Source organism: Gossypium arboreum, chromosome 3 (genome assembly GCF_025698485.1).
Source record: "Gossypium arboreum isolate Shixiya-1 chromosome 3, ASM2569848v2, whole genome shotgun sequence".
Lineage (NCBI taxonomy): Eukaryota > Viridiplantae > Streptophyta > Magnoliopsida > Malvales > Malvaceae > Gossypium > Gossypium arboreum.
The window spans coordinates 114,844,335-114,864,965 of NC_069072.1; the positions used below are offsets into that span (position 1 = coordinate 114,844,335).

General features: G+C 39.2%; 1 non-coding gene across 1 annotated transcript; it reads left to right on the top strand.

Moving 5' to 3' along the window:
• Positions 1-18,810: 18,810 nt before the first annotated feature.
• On the top strand, positions 18,811-18,917 carry LOC128291389 (small nucleolar RNA R71). The gene has a single exon (XR_008281163.1). It is a non-coding gene; the product is annotated as a small nucleolar RNA R71 (small nucleolar RNA).
• Positions 18,918-20,631: the final 1,714 nt, after the last annotated feature.

Sequence of the window (20,631 nt, forward strand, 5' to 3'; positions counted from 1 at the left end):
AGCCAGTCAAGTCACATAGGGGCCGATAAAGATGACCTCTCTCCTATGTCGCTCTGTCTGATGGCAAATGGCGAGGGTGATGAAGTAGGGGAGGTCGAGGACGTGCCCATTCGCCATGCTCCAAAAGAACTAAGCGTCGTGGGTGGTGACGACGTTGGTGCTCTCTCGTCGTCCCATTAGAGTGTGAGCTAAGATGGCGTGTAGGTACCTCAAGGATGGAGGGAGAGCCGATACCTTGGAGCAGCTAGGATCGTAGGTAGTTGAGGCAGGGACGAGGTCCCTCCAGCATTTTGAGGGGCATAGTGGATGTGGCGGTGGAGGGTGTCAAGTTCATTGTCGTCCATGAACTCCTCCGTGTATAACCCTTGTGCAATCCCGAACTGAGTATGCTCAACTGGCGTACTAGACCACCAAGGCAGAAGTGGACCGTTCCAGGATCGTCGAAGTTTGTCATGATAGTCTGAAGATGGAACGCCAAGCGGAGTTCCAATGTGAACTTGAGATACGTCGGCTCGACAATCTCAAAGAAGAGCCCCCATGGGTCAGTCGTCAGGAGGGCTCGAACCGCGTCAGCCAAATGAATTTATTCAAGTGCGGCCCAGTCAATGTAGCGGCCCACACCTAGGGGTCAGGCTCGTAATATCTGATATAGTTCCTCTTGGGGTCCCAAGGGAACCTGGAGTAATGGGTGCCTAATCTCCGCTGTAGGACCCGAGGATAACGCTGCTCCTTTCCTTTTCTTCGAGGTGGGAACAACGTTCTTCTTACCATGTGAGGATGACATTGTACCTGCATTAAAAAGTCGAAGTTCAACCAATACGTCCCAAAGATAGCATGGAAAAATGAACTAATTAGGACTATTTCATGAGACTCGCGTACTAAATGAAGAGAACAAAACTAAAACAACTAAAGCAATTATATCAAGTCATTAAAATAGGACTATGAGAATAATACGACGGGAAAATCTACTGCATGAATGTATGTGGGTAAACATAAAATCCATGGAAATAAGAAAAATGGATTAATGTAGTATGAAAAATAGAAATATTCTTTAATGATAAGCATGAGTATTTCTATTATTCTTCTATTAATATTCACTTAAGATACTCAAACAGATCAGAGAAATCATGAAATAGGCAAAATATTTAAAGAAAATAGAGAGAAAAGAGTAAACAAATGCAAAAGAGAGAAGCTTGAGTCATCGAAAATAGTGTTGTAGGCGGCGCACGGGCGTGGTAGGTAGGGCGTGTAGAGTTGCAGCGGCTAGGGTTAGGGTTTTTTAGGGAGGGAGATGATGAATAGTGAGGGGTTTATATAAATTTTTGGGCACATGGCCACGGGGACGCCCGTGTGCCCTAATTTTTGCTCGTGTGTTTTGCGTTTTTTAAATTTGGGCACGTCTGACATTCGGCCCATGCCCATGTTGCTTGGGCGTGTAGGCACAGCCTGTCTTGCTTCATTCGCTTCTCCCACGCCCGTGTTAGTTTTGACAGTGTCGACCACGGGTGAATGACATGGGCATGTCGCACGCCCGTGTTAAATTCTCAGTTTCAACCATGGCTTCAAGGCATGGGCGTGTCTTACGCTCGTGTTGTTTTGGCAGCTTCACCCACGGCCATGTCGCACGACTGTGGCAATTTATCGCATCTCGTGTTGGGGAAAAACTTTTGCTCTATTTTCACATGGCCGTAGGCACGCCCGTCTGCCTGGCCGTGCGGATGGGAAAATCCTGTGTTTCAAGACTCAGTTTAATAGGTTAGATGTGAAAAACTAGAATTCAAATAAATCATTATTGTTAGTGCTCGGGTTGCCTCCCGAGAAGAGCTTATTTATAGTCTAAGCTTGACTTTACCTCTCTGGTGTGTGATTGTAACACCCCTATCCCATATCCATCGCCGGAATAGGTAAAGGGGCATTATCGGACTTGAAACTCATATCAGAACAATAAAAATTTTGAATTTTTTTTAAAGAAATAAAGAACATTCCTTTAGATAAATACTAAAGACAGCCAGGGATACAATTTAAACTTCTATAAGTACACATTCAAAGGATGCCATTTTCGCATGGCTTATATACATTAACCAAAATATTCTTCTGCCACTAGTCTATTCTACACATGCCATAAAATAACCCAAAACATAACAGTACCAAGCAGTGGATAGTGATAGTGTAACAAGTTACTGACGATTCTCGAGTCTCAGAGCTTCCAAATGAGATCTATAAAATAGAGGAAACAAAGTAAACGAGTAAGCATTACAATGCTTAGTAAGTTTTAAGCAAAGTCAACAGATAACAATCAAATTATAATATGGTTGTTCGTATTTTTTATTTCACTCTTCCTTTGGGTATATCATCCCTTTACCGAATATACACATCTCATCATATACAATAGGCGATAAACTTTCACCTAAAAGTGAGCTCATGTAACATAGATATATTGTATAATTTCACATAACCTTTCACACTGATCCGATGCCACATAATCATAGGAATAGTCTCATAGATTGCTCACGACAAGGCCACATAACTACCTTATGATTTAGATCAAATCAAGCTCACATATAGACTCGGAGTACATACCTGTTTAACCTTTCGCATTGAATATATTTATAAGCAATTCTTATTGCGAAGTCTTATAGATTTAAACTCTACTCGGATTATTGGCGAGACCTTTAGCTCAGATGAAATCTCCACATGAAGTCAGCGGGTCTTAACCCGGACATAGTCACCACATATAGTCATCGGGTCTTAAATCCCGGATTTACAGCACAGAGTTTCATGCATATTTATTCACATGTTACAGCATTCACATCGACTATCATATTTGTAATTCATTTGCCTCATCAAATATCTAATAAAACACACCTTCCACAGTTTGTCATTTGGCTACAATATATATATACACTTTCACGTTCATCACATTGGCCATTCGGCCTTATCTCATATATACACATTCACATTCATCACATAAAATCCTGAATCAAAATATAAATTTTCATATATTCACATCACAATTATCCAAATATACTTCATATCCCACATATACTTTCATGTATACACTTTGTCTTGGTGAATCTACATCTATCATTTTCCAATGAATAATTCAATTTCAAGCCATACTATCATTTCATATTCGAATAATTATAAACTTACAATTTCACAATTTTTAATATCAAAGATCCATCTAACACTCATATATCATTTTATAATGTCACAAATTAGAATTCACGTATGGGTTTAATCAATAGCTTATGAGCAACTAAAACAAGTTTTATCAATGTTTACAACATAATCACAAATTCTCTACAAGCTGTTTTCCGAGCAACGATCGTTAAATTATTTGTAATCGAGCTACTGAAACGCAAATGATGTGCCGTTAATTTTCCATGAAAATAGACTCGTATATCTTCTATCCACAAAATTTTCATTATTTTGGTTTGGCTAATCAATACCAGATTTTTCTTAAAGTTTCCGCTATTTTACCGCTTGACTATTCGACTACTCTTCACTAAGAACTGAATTTCTCATTGTACGTAATTCAAAATATCTTTTCGTTTATTTTGTTGGAGTCTAAGCATATAAATCTTATCTTATAATCATTTTGTACGATTTATAATGATTTTCCAAATCTGAACAGGGATTTGAGCCATTCGACTGCCTCTCACAACTTTAAAAAATCTCATTATCGGCAACCCTTTACTTACGATTTACGCTATCTGAAACTAGACGCATCAAGCTTTAATTACAAAATCTATTCAGCCTTTAACTCAATTCCCACAATTTATGGTAATTTTTCCAAAACACGCTCTCGCTGCTCCCGAGCAGATTTATACAAATTTACTCTGTAAAGTTCTCATTCACATATTTAAAACATAATATCATATATGCCATCATTTAGAAAAGTTATTGACCTTAACGTATATACTTAATTCATATTCATCCCATTTAAAAACTTGAAACTTACAAAGGAATCAAACTCAAATACTTAAGAACTTACCTCGGAAGTTGTCGAACGATTACAGATCGACTATTCGGTTAGGTAGCTTTTTCTCTTATCCGAATTAGACTCCCTAAGCTCTTGAGCTTGAATAAACAAATTTAATCTATTACAAACCAATTATACAAACTCATGGCTGAATACAACAAGAAGACTTACTAGATTCTACTAGCCACTCATTGCTCTATTATTAACCTTAGATTCTACTAGCCACTCATTGCTCTATTATTAACCTTACTTAATTATAAACACATTCGGCAACTACCTCAACCTTATTTAATACAATTAACACCGAATTCCTTATGTAAAAAGTACCATTGCCGAATATCATTTAGTTCACAAGGTCCTAATTTCAAAAATTTGACAAGCTCATACCCATTTCCTACTAATTCCATCATTCTAACACAGGTACGGCAAAGCTAAATTCCATTCTTCCATTAGTTTGCATTTAACTAAATCATGCCTTAATGTTAAGCACATTCGACAATGGTGCAAACATCAATTAACAACCAAACATTATCAACCCATTTGTTTTTTATTACACGTTTTCCCCAATTTAACACCCCCAAATTATCAAACTTTAACAAGTTTAAAACTCATCTAATGATCATTTATAAACTAAAGCATCAATCATTCAAATTCAACTCATCACAACATGGCCGAATACACATTTCTCCTACTTCCATTCTAAATAAAATTTTATCAAGCTTCCATCTTCATTTAACTATGTACCATTTAGAACTATCAATACTTTACACCCTTTAACAAATTATAATCAATTGCCAAGTGCATCTTTGACAATTTAAACCACACAACTCAAATTCTTACAATTTAAGCTTAGAAATTTCTATTCATGTAAATTTCAGCAATCTGGAGTCCATTAAACACTCCAAAATTCCATTTGAACAACAATTGTTCAACCTTCTAGCATAATTTCAATCTGGACAGCAAGCATTATTTAACATTCAGACATCAAAGAACGAATTTAATCCTCATCAATTCAATCAATATCAAGTGTCCTAATTTGGACATTAGTAGTCTTAAATAAAACCACAACAAATCAAACTTGAAAATTTTCACAGTTAATATCGTAAAGAAAAATTTAAAGAACCAACAAGCTTACCAAGATTTTCCCGCTTCTTCTACCTTCTACCGTCTCCATTTTTCTTTTTGTTGCAGCCATCTTCTTCTTCTTCGATGGATTACCGAGTTACTTGAAATTTCAGCTACCTAACTAGCTAAAATCATAGTTTTTCCTGCATGCATGCGACACCAAGCCTTCTTCCAATCGGTTTTCCAGCAGAACAAATATGGAAGAAAACTAAAACTGTAACACCCCAAAACCCGAGACCATCGCCGGTGTCGGACCCGAGGGTTAACAAACCAAGTTCACATGTTTTTGCCCACCAATTTGACATTTCCAGTCAGGCTGGAAAACTGCGTCACTGTCGCCTTAAAATCATATCTCGAGTTTCAAAACTCGGAAACTGGTTTCGTAAATTTTCCTGAATTTAGACTCATATATCCATCCATGGATTTATTTCTAGGATTTTGGTCGGGCCAATTGGTACAGTTTATTAGTTAAAGTTACCCTGTTACAGGGATCGACTGCTCCGACCTTCGCGCGGTATAACTTGAATATCTCTCTGTACAGGGCTTTAATTCTGGTGTCGTTTGTTTCTAATGAAACTAGACTCAAAATGGAATCTGTACATATAAGATATATCTCCTAATTCTTTTGGATAATTTATAGTGAATTTTAAAGTTGCGACAGGGAACCCAGAAACCATTCTGGCCCTGTCTCACAATAGCTTTAATATCTCTTAACCTGTAACTCCTATGACCGTTTCATTTCTTCCATATGAAAATAGACTCATCAAGGTTCATTTACATAGCTTATTCACTATCTAATTCCATTCCTATGAATTTTGGTGATTTTTCACATTCACGCCACTGCAGCTGGCAGCATCTGTTTTAAGATAGGACTCACCTATTTGGTGGTCTCCATGATTCAACTAGCCTTACCATACATAGGTTCATATATGATCATTTTAACTGTGCCAATGGCTGATCATATGACCAACATTCTCATTTCCAAGCCATAGCCACATCATGACACAAAATATATACATACAACCCACAATTAGTCTAAGTTCATACTTCCCTTTTGAGCCATTTTCGCACGGCCGTACATACTTACATTACAACATATTTAACAAACAAGGGTAGTCCTATACATGCCATCTCAAGTTCAAACAAAATTTATACCAAAATGGAGGCTTGATAGTGTGGATGACTTGACTTCAACGATCCCAAATCCGATTGCCTCGAGCGAAATCTAGAAAACTAAGAGCCAAAGCAACGGGTAAGCATTTTTTATGCTTAGTAAGTCTCAAGGAATATAATGAACTATAATTTACAGCAATACATTCACATAGCCAAATGCATCATTTCATTAATACACATTCTTACTTCATACTTCATCATTGTATAAGTTCGCAAAGCATCAATCAATTCAATAACTGAAATTCATTAGTCGATTGAGCGAATGTTGCTCAAACACGTCGACTTTCCAATGCACATATAACGTACCTTATCCTTTGGGCTGTCCGAGTGTACTAATTAAATTCATTTCAGCAACCAACACTCACCTCCAGCCCAAGATTCTTCGAATATAACCGGATATAATCACGTGCACAAATGCCTTGGTCTTAGCCCGGATAGAATAACTTCATACGAATGCCTTGGGCCTTAGCCGGATATAACCACTAGCACAATTGCCTTGGTCTTAACCGGATATAATTTCAACATAATTGTCTTGGGCTTAGCCGATATCATTCAATTTCTCATGCACACATACATCAATAATCATTGGACATACATATTTCATTTTCGTTACTAAGGCTCAAACACAATTAATATCATTAGCACATTCGCCTTGGGACTTAGCCCGGTGGAATTCAAATACTCATACACACATAATCAATAATCATACACATCCATATTTCATCTCACATAATTCAAGTAAGGTCACTTCTTGAGGACTTACCTCGGATGTTGTCGAACGGCTTTTTCGGCTATTCGATCACCTTTTCCTTCCCTTGTCCAATTGTGGCCCTCTTGGCTCTTGAGCTAATTCAAACAAATTCAATTTATTAAAACCTCATTGTGCTTGCTTATGGCGAATATGACAAGGATTTTAGATGGTCATATGGCCACTCTTTAGCTTGAATACACAATGGTCATGCACATTTTATACTACATCAAGCAATTCAATACAATTTGTTTGAACATCAAGGAAATGCTAAGGCCTTCAATGGGCTACCCAAGGCGAATATTCATGTACTTGTTGAGGTCAAAATTTGCACTTAATACCTCACAAAAACAGCATGCAATCTACTAATTAATGCTTGCACATTGTGGCCCAAAACTTATAATATAGCATCAAGCACTTATATGTGTGCTAGGCGAATTGTGCTTGCAATTTCACAAGCATTCTTCCACATTTTCTTCTTTAAATCAATATATTCATCACTTAGTTCATAACCAAACAAAATGTGCAATCATATATATGCATATATGAGCATGGCCGAATTTTCAAAGTGTCCATAGCCATCCAAAACACAAACTTTTAACTAACATGCAAGAAGCATGAATCATGCTCAAGAATGCATCATGGCCAAGTATGACAATCATGCTCCTTTTCAACTTTAATCATGATAAAACAAAGAGAAAACTCAAAATCTTACTCATGAGTAGAAAATCCATCATTGCATGCATCATCATCAAGCTTCACACTTAGCATGCAATGGCTTTATCACTATAACAACTTTGGCCAAATACCATTTCCATGGCATACCAAAGATTTGAGCCATGGCTAACATGCACATCAAGTTAGCAACCAAAACATGCATGAAACTCCCAACACAACCTCATACATACCTTAATCTTGATGCAAACTTAGCCAAATCTCCTTCTAGATCTCTTCCAAACCAAGCATGAAGCAAAATCCTCCTTCTTCCTTAGTTTTGGCTCAAAGAAAGGATGAACAAAATTTTTTCTTTCCTTCTCTACAACTCACGGCAATGGGGTATGCCACTCTCTCACACACATTTTTTTTTTCATTCTTTTCTTACCCATGCTTATTTGTTTACTATTTCTCCCTAATGCCCAACAAAACATGTTTCATGACATGTTTGACCCATATTTCTTTGTCATGGCGGCCATTACTTGTAAAAGGGAATTTGACATGCAAGTCCATTATTTTGCATGCATGCTTTAATTAGTCATCACCTATTTTCCTATCGTACTTTCAAAGTTCACTACTAAGTCCTTTCTTATAATTTAGCACCTAATTAATAAAAATCGAGACACGAAATATTTACGCATACCAATTCCACATACAATAAGTACGGAATATAACACTTAATTATTCTTGTGACTCGGTTTCGTGGTCCCGAAACCACTCTCCGACTAGGGTCACATTCGGGTGTCACAACTCTCCCCACTCAAGAGATTTTCGTCCCAAAAGCTTACCGGTAAATAGGTTCGGATATCGCTCTCTCATTGAGTTCTCGGTCTCCCAAGTAGCTTCTTCTATCCGTGCTTGAGCCATAACACTTTCACTAGCGGAACCCGCTTGTTTCGCAACTCTTTCACTTCTCGTGATAGGATACGAATTGGTTCTTCCTCATAACTCATATTAGCTTGAATTTCAATTTCGATGGACTAATCACGTGCGATGGATCGGATCTATAACGTCAAGCATCGAAACGTGGAAGACATCGTGAACCTTTTGAGTTCGGGGGCAAAATCAAACGATATGCCACCGGACCGACTCGCTCGATATCTCATATGGCCCAATGAACCTCGGGCTCAACTTGCCCTTACGGCCAACACGAGTATTTTTTTCCAAGGCGATACCTTGAGGAACACTTTATCACCCACCGATACTCGATATCCTTACGCTTCATATCCGCTGCATTTACTTCGACGATCGAAGGCTATCTTCAAACTTTCACGGATTACTTTCACTTTCTGCTCGGCATCCCTAATCAAATCCACCCGAAAATCTTGCTTTCACCAAGCTCGGTCCAAAACAATGGTGTACGGCATTTACGCCGTACAAAGCCTCGTAGGTGCCATCTTAATACTCGATTGAAAGTCGTTGTTGTAAGCGAATTCAATCAACGGCAAATACCGCTTCCCATGAACCACTAAACTCGAGGACGCAACATCTTAACATATCCTCAAGTATCTCGAATTACCCGCCGGATTGACCATCGGTTTGGGGGTGGAAGGCGGTCTTTGAAATGCAACTTGGTACCCAAAGCTTCTTGCAACTTTTTCCAAAACCGCGAGGTAAATCTCGGATCTCTATCCGACACGATAGAAATAGGCACCCGTGTAATTTCACAATCGAGAAACGTACAATTCCGCTAATTTGTCCATTGAAAATCCGTGCGTCGGGGACAAAGTGGGCCGACTTAGTCAATCGATCTACCACGACCCAAACCGCATCCTTCTTACTTGCGACAATGGCGGTCCGGATACAAAGTCCATTGTGACTCGATCCCATTTCCACTCGGGTATCGTGATTGGTCAAGTAATCTCAAGGCACCGATGTTCCGCTTTCACTTGTTGACATATTAAACATCTTGAAACAAAGTCGAGATGTCTCGCTTCATACCATGCCACCAAAATCGACGTTTCAAATCATTGTACATCTTCGTACTCCGGGTGGATTGCCATTCGGCTACAATGGGCTTCATTGAATTATCGAAATGAGTTCAATTCTTTGGGACACACAGACGACTTTTGAACCTCAAACAATCGTCATCGTCGATTTGAAACTCCGAGTCCTTGTTCGAACACACGCGCCCGTTTTGCAACCAACTCGTCATCGACTTTCGAGCTTCTCGAATTTGGTGTGTCAATAATGGTTTGGCTTTCATTTCAGCCACTAACACACTTTGTCGGATCGGATAGACAAGTGCACATTCATCGCTCGTAAAGTGAATAACGATTTACGACTCAAGGCATCCGCAACTACATTCGCCTTTCCCGTGATAGTCAATGATCAGCTCATAATCCTTTAACAACTCGAGCCAACGTCTTTGTCGCAGATTTAAGTCTCGTTGGGTCATCAAATACTTGAGACTTTTGTGATCCGAGTATACATGGCACCTTTCACCGAATAAGTAATGTCGCCAAATCTTTAAAGGCGAATACGATGGCGGCCAATTCGAGATCATGAGTCGGATAATTTTTCTCATGTGGCTTTAATTGCCTCGACGCGCAGGCCACAACTCGACCTTCTTGCATTAATACGCAACCTAACCCAAGTAGAGAGGCGTCGCTATAGATGACAAACTCCTTGCGGACTCGGGTTGCACTAGAATTGGGGCTTCATCAAATAAGTTTTCAGTTGATCGAAGCTTTTTGGCATTTCTCCGTCCATTCGAACTTAACATCCTTTTGGAGTAGCTTTGTCATCGGCGTGGCTATCGTTGAGAAGCCTTTACAAATCGTCGGTAGTAACCTAAGCAAGCCCCAAAAAGCTTCAACCTCAAGAATATTTCTGAGGCTTCCAATTTAGTATGGCTGAAATTTTATTCGGTCGACTCGAATACCGATCGAGATACCACATGACCCAAGAAGCTTACCTCTCTTAACCGTAACTCACACTTGCTGAACTTAGCATATAATTGCTTGTCCCGTAAAATTTGCAGCACTAACCGCAGTGTTCAAGATGTTCGGTCTCATTTCTTGAATAGACCAAGATGTCATCAATGAACACGACTACTAATCGATCCAAATATGGTCTAAAGATTCGATTCATTAAATCCATAAATACCGCAGGGCATTAGTGAGCCCAAACGGCATCACCAGAACTCATAGTGACCATATCTCGCTCAAGGCGCCTTGGGCACGTCTCAATCTCGGATTCGCAATTGATAGTAGCCCGATCTCAAATCTATTTTCGAGAACACCGAGGCTCCCTTCAGTTGATCGAACAAGTCATCAATACGTGGCAACGGATATTTGTTCTTTATCGTCGCTTTGTTAAGCTGACGATAGTCGATGCATAGTCGCATGGTTCCATCCTTCTTCTTCACGAACAACACCGGGCGCACCCCAAGGCGAAAAACTCGAAGCGAGCAAAACCTCTATCCACCAATTCTTGCAACGAGTTTTCAACTCCTTCAATTCCGTTGGTGCCATACGATACGGAGCTATCGAAATTGGGGTGGTACCGGTACCAATTCGATGCCAAATTCTATTTCTCGAGCAGTGGTAAACCCGGCAATTCTTCGGGAAAACATCCGGTATTCACAAACCACGCACAGATTCGGGTTTCTTCTCGATTCCTTGTCATCGAGTACGTCGCAAGGTACGCCGCACCCTTTTCTTACATATTTCGGGCCAACATCGGCGATATTACGGTGGCAACCCCTTTAAGTCCGTGGACTCAACCCGAATTATTTCATTATTCGCGCACCTCAAATCGATAGTCTTGCTCTTGCAATTTACAACCGCATCGTGCATGGTCAACCAATCCAAACCAAGAATAACATCGAACTCATCGAATGGCAAAAGCATTAAGTCCGCCGAAAACAAGAACCTCGGAACACTAGGGGACTTTTCTTGCACACTTTGTTAACAAGCACGTAATGACCCAAGGGTTTGACACCGAATTACAAACTCAGAGAGACTCAATGGGCAAAGTCTTCTTGGATGCTAAGGTTTCACATATATAAGAATGAGTAGAACCGGGGTCAATCAAAGCAATTACATTTGTATTGAAAAGAGTGAAAGTACCGGTAATAACATCCGGAGAGGCAAGATCCTCGGCGTGCGCGATGGCATAAGTCCTAGCAGAGCACGAGCCTCAGATCGATGGTAGCATCTCTAGATCCTCTCGACCGCCACCGACATTGCCCATATTTCTAGGTGGCCTACCTCGGCGATGGTAGCACCGGGTTTGCACTCGACTTGCATTCTGTTCATGCATCCTCGGGCAATCCTTCATAAAATGGTCGGCCGATCCACACTTATAGCGAGGAGCGATCACGAAACCAACAGCTCCCGAATGCCATTTGCCACAATGTGGACACTCCGTCCTCTCTCGGCGATCATTTCCGCCACCGCAATCGAGGTGACTCGTGTGGTCACAGGGGTCGATCGCGTCCTCGTCTAGAAAATCCCAAACGCCTCTAGACCGCTCGCATCATCTCAAATCTCTTCGATGCTTGTTGAAGAGACTTTCCCGAGGACCTCTTTCGGAATTCTCCAATCCCCACATCAGCTTTTTGTTTCTCCTTTCTAAGCTCTTCGGCTTTACAAGCTCGCTCAACAAGTACTACGAACTCTCGTATCTCGAGAATGCCAACAAACATCCTTATATCATCATTCAGCCCATCCTCGAAGCGTTTGCACATAATAGCTTCGGACGAAATGCATTCTCGCGCGTACCGGCTAAGCCTCACAAACTTTCGTTCGTAGTCGGTAACGGACATAGAACCTTGCTTAAGATCAAGGAACTCCCTCCGCTTTTGGTCGATGAATCTCGATCGATATACTTTTTGAACTCGGTTAGAAAGAATTCCCAAGTCACTTGCTCTCTAGGCACCACAAGTCGAGTACTCCACCAATAGTAGGCGGACTCGCGTAGCAAGGAGATGGTACACTTTAAGCACTCATCGGGTGTACAGGATAGCTCATCAAGCACCGGATAGTGTTATCTAACCATAATTCAGCTCGCTTCGGCATCATCATCATCCGTAGCCTTAAATTCAGTGGCCCCATGTTTTGAATCCTATCGATCGGGGCTTACCCGACCTTATTGGGTCACCCACCGGAGGTATTGTAGGTCTGGGGTTGCATTCGTCGGGAATGGAGGTGGTGGAACAGTAGTGTTGGTTCGAATGTATTGATTGAACCATTCGTTCATCACACTATAAAAGGCTTCCCTAGCCTCATCATTAGGATTATCGCCATAGGTTGAGAGTCCATGGCCTGTCCCTTCGCGCGAGCAGCGCCACACTCTCCACATCATCAGCTATCGCTCGGTTGGGATCGGGATCCATTGCTATAAACAATCATGAAGTCAAATTGTCGAATTCATCACACTATCGATTCATCATTTAATGGCATGTATAGCTAGACCCCAAACACATCACGGTAGTCCTAGAATCGACTAAACCGTGGCTCGATACCAATAAAATTGTAACACCCCAAAACCCGAGACCATCGCGGTGTCGGACCCGAGGGTTAACAAACCAAGTTCACATGTTTTTGCCCACCAATTTGACATTTCCAGTCAGGCTGGAAAACTGCGTCACTGTCGCCTTAAAATCATATCTCGAGTTTCAAAACTCGGAAACTGGTTTCGTAAATTTTCCTGAATTTAGACTCATATATCCATCCATGGATTTATTTCTAGGATTTTTGGTCGGGCCAATTGGTACAGTTTATTAGTTAAAGTTACCCTGTTACAGGGATCGACTGCTCCGACCTTCGCGCGGTATAACTTGAATATCTCTCTGTACAGGGCTTTAATTCTGGTGTCGTTTGTTTCTAATGAAACTAGACTCAAAATGGAATCTGTACATATAAGATATATCTCCTAATTCTTTTGGATAATTTATAGTGAATTTTTAAAGTTGCGACAGGGAACCCAGAAACCATTCTGGCCCTGTCTCACAATAGCTTTAATATCTCTTAACCTGTAACTCCTATGACCGTTTCATTTCTTCCATATGAAAATAGACTCATCAAGGTTCATTTACATAGCTTATTCACTATCTAATTCCATTCCTATGAATTTTGGTGATTTTTCACATTCACGCCACTGCAGCTGGCAGCATCTGTTTTAAGATAGGACTCACCTATTTGGTGGTCTCCATGATTCAACTAGCCTTACCATACATAGGTTCATATATGATCATTTTAACCGTGCCAATGGCTGATCATATGACCAACATTCTCATTTCCAAGCCATAGCCACATCATGACACAAAATATATACATACAACCCACAATTAGTCTAAGTTCATACTTCCTTTTCGAGCCATTTTCGCACGGCCGTACATACTTACATTACAACATATTTAACAAACAAGGGTAGTCCTATACATGCCATCTCAAGTTCAAACAAAATTTATACCAAAATGGAGGCTTGATAGTGTGGATGACTTGACTTCAACGATCCCAAATCCGATTGCCTCGGCGAAATCTAGAAAACTAAGAGCCAAAGCAACGGGTAAGCATTTTTTATGCTTAGTAAGTCTCAAGGAATATAATGAACTATAATTTACAGCAATACATTCACATAGCCAAATGCATCATTTCATTAATACACATTCTTACTTCATACTTCATCATTGTATAAGTTCGCAAAGCATCAATCAATTCAATAACTGAAATTCATTAGTCGATTGAGCGAATGTTGCTCAAACACGTCGACTTTCCAATGCACATATAACGTACCTTATCCTTTGGGCTGTCCGAGTGTACTAATTAAATTCATTTCAGCAACCAACACTCACCTCCAGCCCAAGATTCTTGAATATAACCGGATATAATCACGTGCACAAATGCCTTGGTCTTAGCCGGATAGAATAACTCATACGAATGCCTTGGGCCTTAGCCCGGATATAACCACTAGCACAATTGCCTTCGGTCTTAACCGGATATAATTTCCAGCATAATTGTCTTCGGCTTAGCCCGGATATCATTCAATTTCTCATGCACACATACATCAATAATCATTGGACATACATATTTCATTTTCACATACTAAGGCTCAAACACAATTAATATCATTAGCACATTCGCCTTCGGGACTTAGCCCGGTGGAATTCAAATACTCATACACACATAATCAATAATCATACACATCCATATTTCATCTCACATAATTCAAGTAAGGTCACTTCTTGAGGACTTACCTCGGATGTTGTCGAACGGCTTTTTCGGCTATTCGATCACCTTTTCCTTCCCCTTGTCCAATTGTGGCCCTCTTGGCTCTTGAGCTAATTCAAACAAATTCAATTTATTAAAACCTCATTGTGCTTGCTTATGGCGAATATGACAAGGATTTTAGATGGTCATATGGCCACTCTTTAGCTTGAATACACAATGGTCATGCACATTTTATACTACATCAAGCAATTCAATACAATTTGTTTGAACATCAAGGAAATGCTAAGGCCTTCAATGGGCTACCCAAGGCCGAATATTCATGTACTTGTTGAGGTCAAAATTTGCACTTAATACCTCACAAAAACAGCATGCAATCTACTAATTAATGCTTGCACATTGTGGCCCAAAACTTATAATATAGCATCAAGCACTTATATGTGTGCTAGGCGAATTGTGCTTGCAATTTCACAAGCATTCTTCCACATTTTCTTCTTTAAATCAATATATTCATCACTTAGTTCATAACCAAACAAAATGTGCAATCATATATATGCATATATGAGCATGGCGAATTTTCAAAGTGTCCATAGCCATCCAAAACACAAACTTTTAACTAACATGCAAGAAGCATGAATCATGCTCAAGAATGCATCATGGCCAAGTATGACAATCATGCTCCTTTTCAACTTTAATCATGATAAAACAAAGAGAAAACTCAAAATCTTACTCATGAGTAGAAAATCCATCATTGCATGCATCATCATCAAGCTTCACACTTAGCATGCAATGGCTTTATCACTATAACAACTTTGGCCAAATACCATTTCCATGGCATACCAAAGATTTGAGCCATGGCTAACATGCACATCAAGTTAGCAACCAAAACATGCATGAAACTCCCAACACAACCTCATACATACCTTAATCTTGATGCAAACTTAGCCAAATCTCCTTCTAGATCTCTTCCAAACCAAGCATGAAGCAAAAATCCTCCTTCTTCCTTAGTTTTGGCTCAAAGAAAGGATGAACAAAATTTTTTCTTTCCTTCTCTACAACTCACGGCAATGGGGTATGCCACTCTCTCACACACATTTTTTTTTCATTCTTTTCTTACCCATGCTTATTTGTTTACTATTTCTCCCTAATGCCCAACAAAACATGTTTCATGACATGTTTGACCCATATTTCTTTGTCATGGCCGCCATTACTTGTAAAAGGGGAATTTGACATGCAAGTCCATTATTTTGCATGCATGCTTTAATTAGTCATCACCTATTTTCCTATCGTACTTTCAAAGTTCACTACTAAGTCCTTTCTTATAATTTAGCACCTAATTAATAAAAATCGAGACACGAAATATTTACGCATACCAATTCCACATACAATAAGTACGGAATATAACACTTAATTATTCTTGTGACTCGGTTTCGTGGTCCCAAACCACTCTCCGACTAGGGTCACATTCGGGTGTCACAAAACTCCATTCCCTTTCTTTCCAAACGGTGAAGAAAAATAAAGAAAGTGGAAGATGAGACCGCTTTTATGTTTTATTCATTTCATATTATAAAACCAATTATCATTATTTTACTAATATAAAAAGCACAAAGATACAAATTTCCTTCATCATTGCCGTCCACTAAAATAAAAGGGTCTAATTGACATGCAAGCCCCACATTTTAGCCATGTTAACAATTGGCCACTTTAAGAAAAAGACTTCTAAAATTTTCCTTTATACAATCAAATCCCAACTAAATAATTTAGCATCCAATTAACTAAATTAGACCATCCAACTTTCACAATAGGTAATTCACATAACAAAAACACTGAAATTAATATTTTACAAAATTTTTGACTAGGTTTTGTGGTCCCGAAACCACTTCCCGACTAGGGTCAATTTAGGACTGTCACAGTGATTATGGTGGCTCGAGGAGTTTACACTCCTCATCCCTACAATCAACTTTATCAATATAAGGTTTAAGACGAATATTGTTTACCTTAAAAGTGTCAAATTTGGGATGAATTACCTCGACTGTACCATATGGGAAAATATTGAGTACCGTGAGAGGAATTTCTTCATTAGGTTCAGAAGTGGCAATACGAGGGTCTGCTGCATCTAGTAGTACTTTGTCTCCAACCTTAAATTGATTTGGTGTGTCATTGAACTCGTCATGGCATGTTTTGGTTTATTGTGTGTCCTCGGTCTATGTGTCCAACATTCATCCAGTTCCTCAATTTGTAGCCTTCGTTCTTCATAGATAGGTCATTTGTTGTTGTTTGAACACAACTCATATTCATTCTTCGAAATTGTCTCCTGCACAGAGGGTTTCACCACATGATCAATACTAGTAGAATGATTTATACAACCACCTTCAACTTTTGATGTGTTACTCAAATTACGAGCTTGAAGGGTGATTGTTTCTTCTCCCACACGAAGTGTGAGTTCACCTGTACCAACATTAATAATGGTTCTAGCAGTCGCTAAAAAGGGTCGTCCTAAAATCAAAGGTGCGTTACTATCCTCTTCCATGTCTAGAACAACAAAGTCTATTGGGTATATAAATTTATCGATCTTAACAAGAACATCTTCAATGATACCCCTAGGAAATCTAATGGTTTTATCAACCAATTGAATGCCCATCCTAGTTTGTTTGGGTTTCCCAAGACCTAGCTATTTAAACATTTTATAAGGCATAACATTAATGCTTGCCCCTAAGTCAGCCAATGCATTATGAACATCTAAACTACCAATTAAACAAGAAATCGTAAAACTCCCTGGATCTTTCAATTTTTTGGGTAGCTTATTCCGTAATATGGCTGAGCAAACTGCATTCAACTCCACATGCGACACCTCATCCAATTTTTGTTTGTTTGCTAGAAGCACCTTTAAAAATTTGACTGCGTTTGGCATCTGCGAGAGAGCTTCGATAAACGGTAAGTTAATATGAAATTTCTTTAATAGTTTAAGAAAGTTACCAAATTTTTTATCTGTACGCTCTTTCCTTATCGCATTGGGGTATGGAACCCGTGGTTTGTACTCTTTACTTATCATTTTCTAGTCATTGTGGTCCACCTCACCCTTACCTTTACTTACCACAGTTTCTTGCCTCGGTTCTGGTTTAGGTGCAACTAACCCTTCCTTGTCATGAGTGGTAATTACATTGAGTTGTTCCCTTGGGTTAGATTCCATGTTACTCGGGAAACTACCTTGTGGTCGTTCAGAAATCAGTTTGGTGAGTTGGCCTATCTGAGTTTCGAGCCCTTGGATTAACGCTTGCTGATTCTTAAGGGCTGTCTCGGTATTCTAGAAATGAGTTTCTAACACCGAGATGAATTTTGTTTACTTCTCCTCAAGGTTCGACTTTTTCTCTTGTTGGTAGGGTGGTTGTTGGAAGCCTGGAGGTGGTGGTCTCTGATTCCCTTAGCCTCCCCATGAGAAATTTGGGTGGTTCCTCCAACCTACATTGTAAGTATTACTATAAGGATTATTTTGAGATCGAGGATTATTACCCATGTAATTTAACTGCTCATTCTCCATGTTGTGGCCATAGGATGGGTATTCTGAATTGCTTGATCCACCTCCACTTGCTTCGCACTATATTACTGGGTGAACCTGTGAAGAACTAAGAAAACCATCAATTTTCTTTATCAAGAGTTCTACCTGATTAGAGAGCATGGTGACCGAATCGACGTTATAAACGTCAGCTATTTTCGTTGGCTTTGTCCTCATGACTTGCCACTGATAATTATTCGGTGACATCTCTTCTATAAATTCATAAGCATCTTCAGGTGTCTTATTATTGATGGTTCCGCCAGCGACTGCGTCAACCATTTGTCGAGTCGAATGATTTAGGCCATTATGAAACGTTTGAACCTGTAGCTGGAGTGGTAACCCATGGTGAGGGCATCTTCTCAAGAGGTCCTTGTATCTCTCGCATGCATCGTAGAGTGTTTCTAAATCCATCTACACAAAAGAAGAGATATCATTACATAATTTAGCTGTTTTAGCCGGTGGAAAATATTTTAATAAAAACTTTTCGGTCATTTGTTCCCAAGTAGTGATTGACCCCCGTGGTAAGGAATTCAACCACTGTTTAGCTTTATTTCTCAATGAAAAATGGAATAACCGAAGGTGAATGGTGTCATTAGAAACGCCATTAATTTTAAATGTATCACATAGTTCCAAAAAGTTTGCCAAGTGAGCATTGGGATCTTCGTCCTGCAAACCATCAAACTGAACAAATTGATGTATCATTTGAATTATGTTAGGTTTCAGTTCAAAAGTATTTACAGCTACAGCAGGTTTAACTATGCTCGATTCAGTTCCTGTTAAAGAAGGTTTAGCATAATCATACATAGTGCACGGAGTAGGATTTTGATTAATAGCAATCGCAGGAGGTAGCAGATTTTCTTGGTTTTCAGCCATCTCTTCGGTTGTGGTAGAAGTATCGTCCTCTTGCTCTTCCTCTATGTATCGTAAGCTTCACCTTTTTTCTCTCCAGTTTCTGCGAACTGTGCGATTGATCTCACTATCAAACAATAATTCCTGACAGGTTTCTTCTGGTCATAAACTAGAAAAACCTGTTAGAAGAAAATAAATGAAGAATTAGAAAAAAAATAAAAAATTAAAATGCAATAAAAGTAAAATGGCTAAAGTAATAAAAATCGTGTGTTCCTAATATCCTAATTCCCCGGCAAGGGCGGCAAAAACTTGTTACGTGATATTCGCGATAGGTTTTAAATATTTATAATTAATCGTTCTTGGAACTAACTATTATCACGATAAAGGCAAGTGTACCTATCGAACAGTAGTATAGCTTTAGCAAGACCGGATTGTCGAACCCAAAGGAACCATGAGTACTAGTATTTACTTCCTTTTTATTATCTAGCCTTAAAATTAAGAGGTTTGGTTATCTAAACTAATTACTAAACTAAGAATGCATAGAGAGAAATTGGGGAAAAGCTTTTGGGAAAATTTGATTGATTAAGACAATACCCAAGGAAAAATGCACCTAAACTTCACTTGTTATTTGACTCTGAATCAGACGATTTATTCATTTGACTTGATCTGTAGAAATCCCTAAGTTATATTATTATCTCTCTCGAGACTAATAACGTTTAGCCCTAGGTTGAATAATTGAAATCTCTTTCTAATTAACACCCTAGAATTACATTAACTTGATCTATAGATTCCCTTATTAGGTTTCACCTTAATCTGGCAAAATCTTGTCACCCTATCTCTAGGCGTGCAATCAACTCTGCTTAATTATGACAAATTTACTCTTAGACAGGGTCTATTCCTCCTCTGAATAAGAGCGTTAACTCGAATCAATATCCTGGAATATTAAAACAAGAATTCAAAACACATAATTAAGAACAAGTCAAATATTTGTCATACAATTCAGATAATAATAACAAGATCCGTCTTAGGTTTCATTCCCCTTATGTATTTAGGGGGTTTAGTTTATGATTATGGAAGAAAACATCTCAGAAGAATAATGAATACAAAACATAAAGAAAACCCAAAACCCCTGAATGGAAATTGAAGGGAGATCTTCAGTCTTGATGATGAATCTGGCTTCTGAAATGGACCAATAGGCTTCCCTTAAGTAATTCCTTGCTTCCTACTCTCTGTCCCCCTTCCTAAGTGCCTCCTCAGGTGTTTAAATAGGCTTTAGAATGCCTAAGAGCCCTCAAAATTGGCCTGTTCC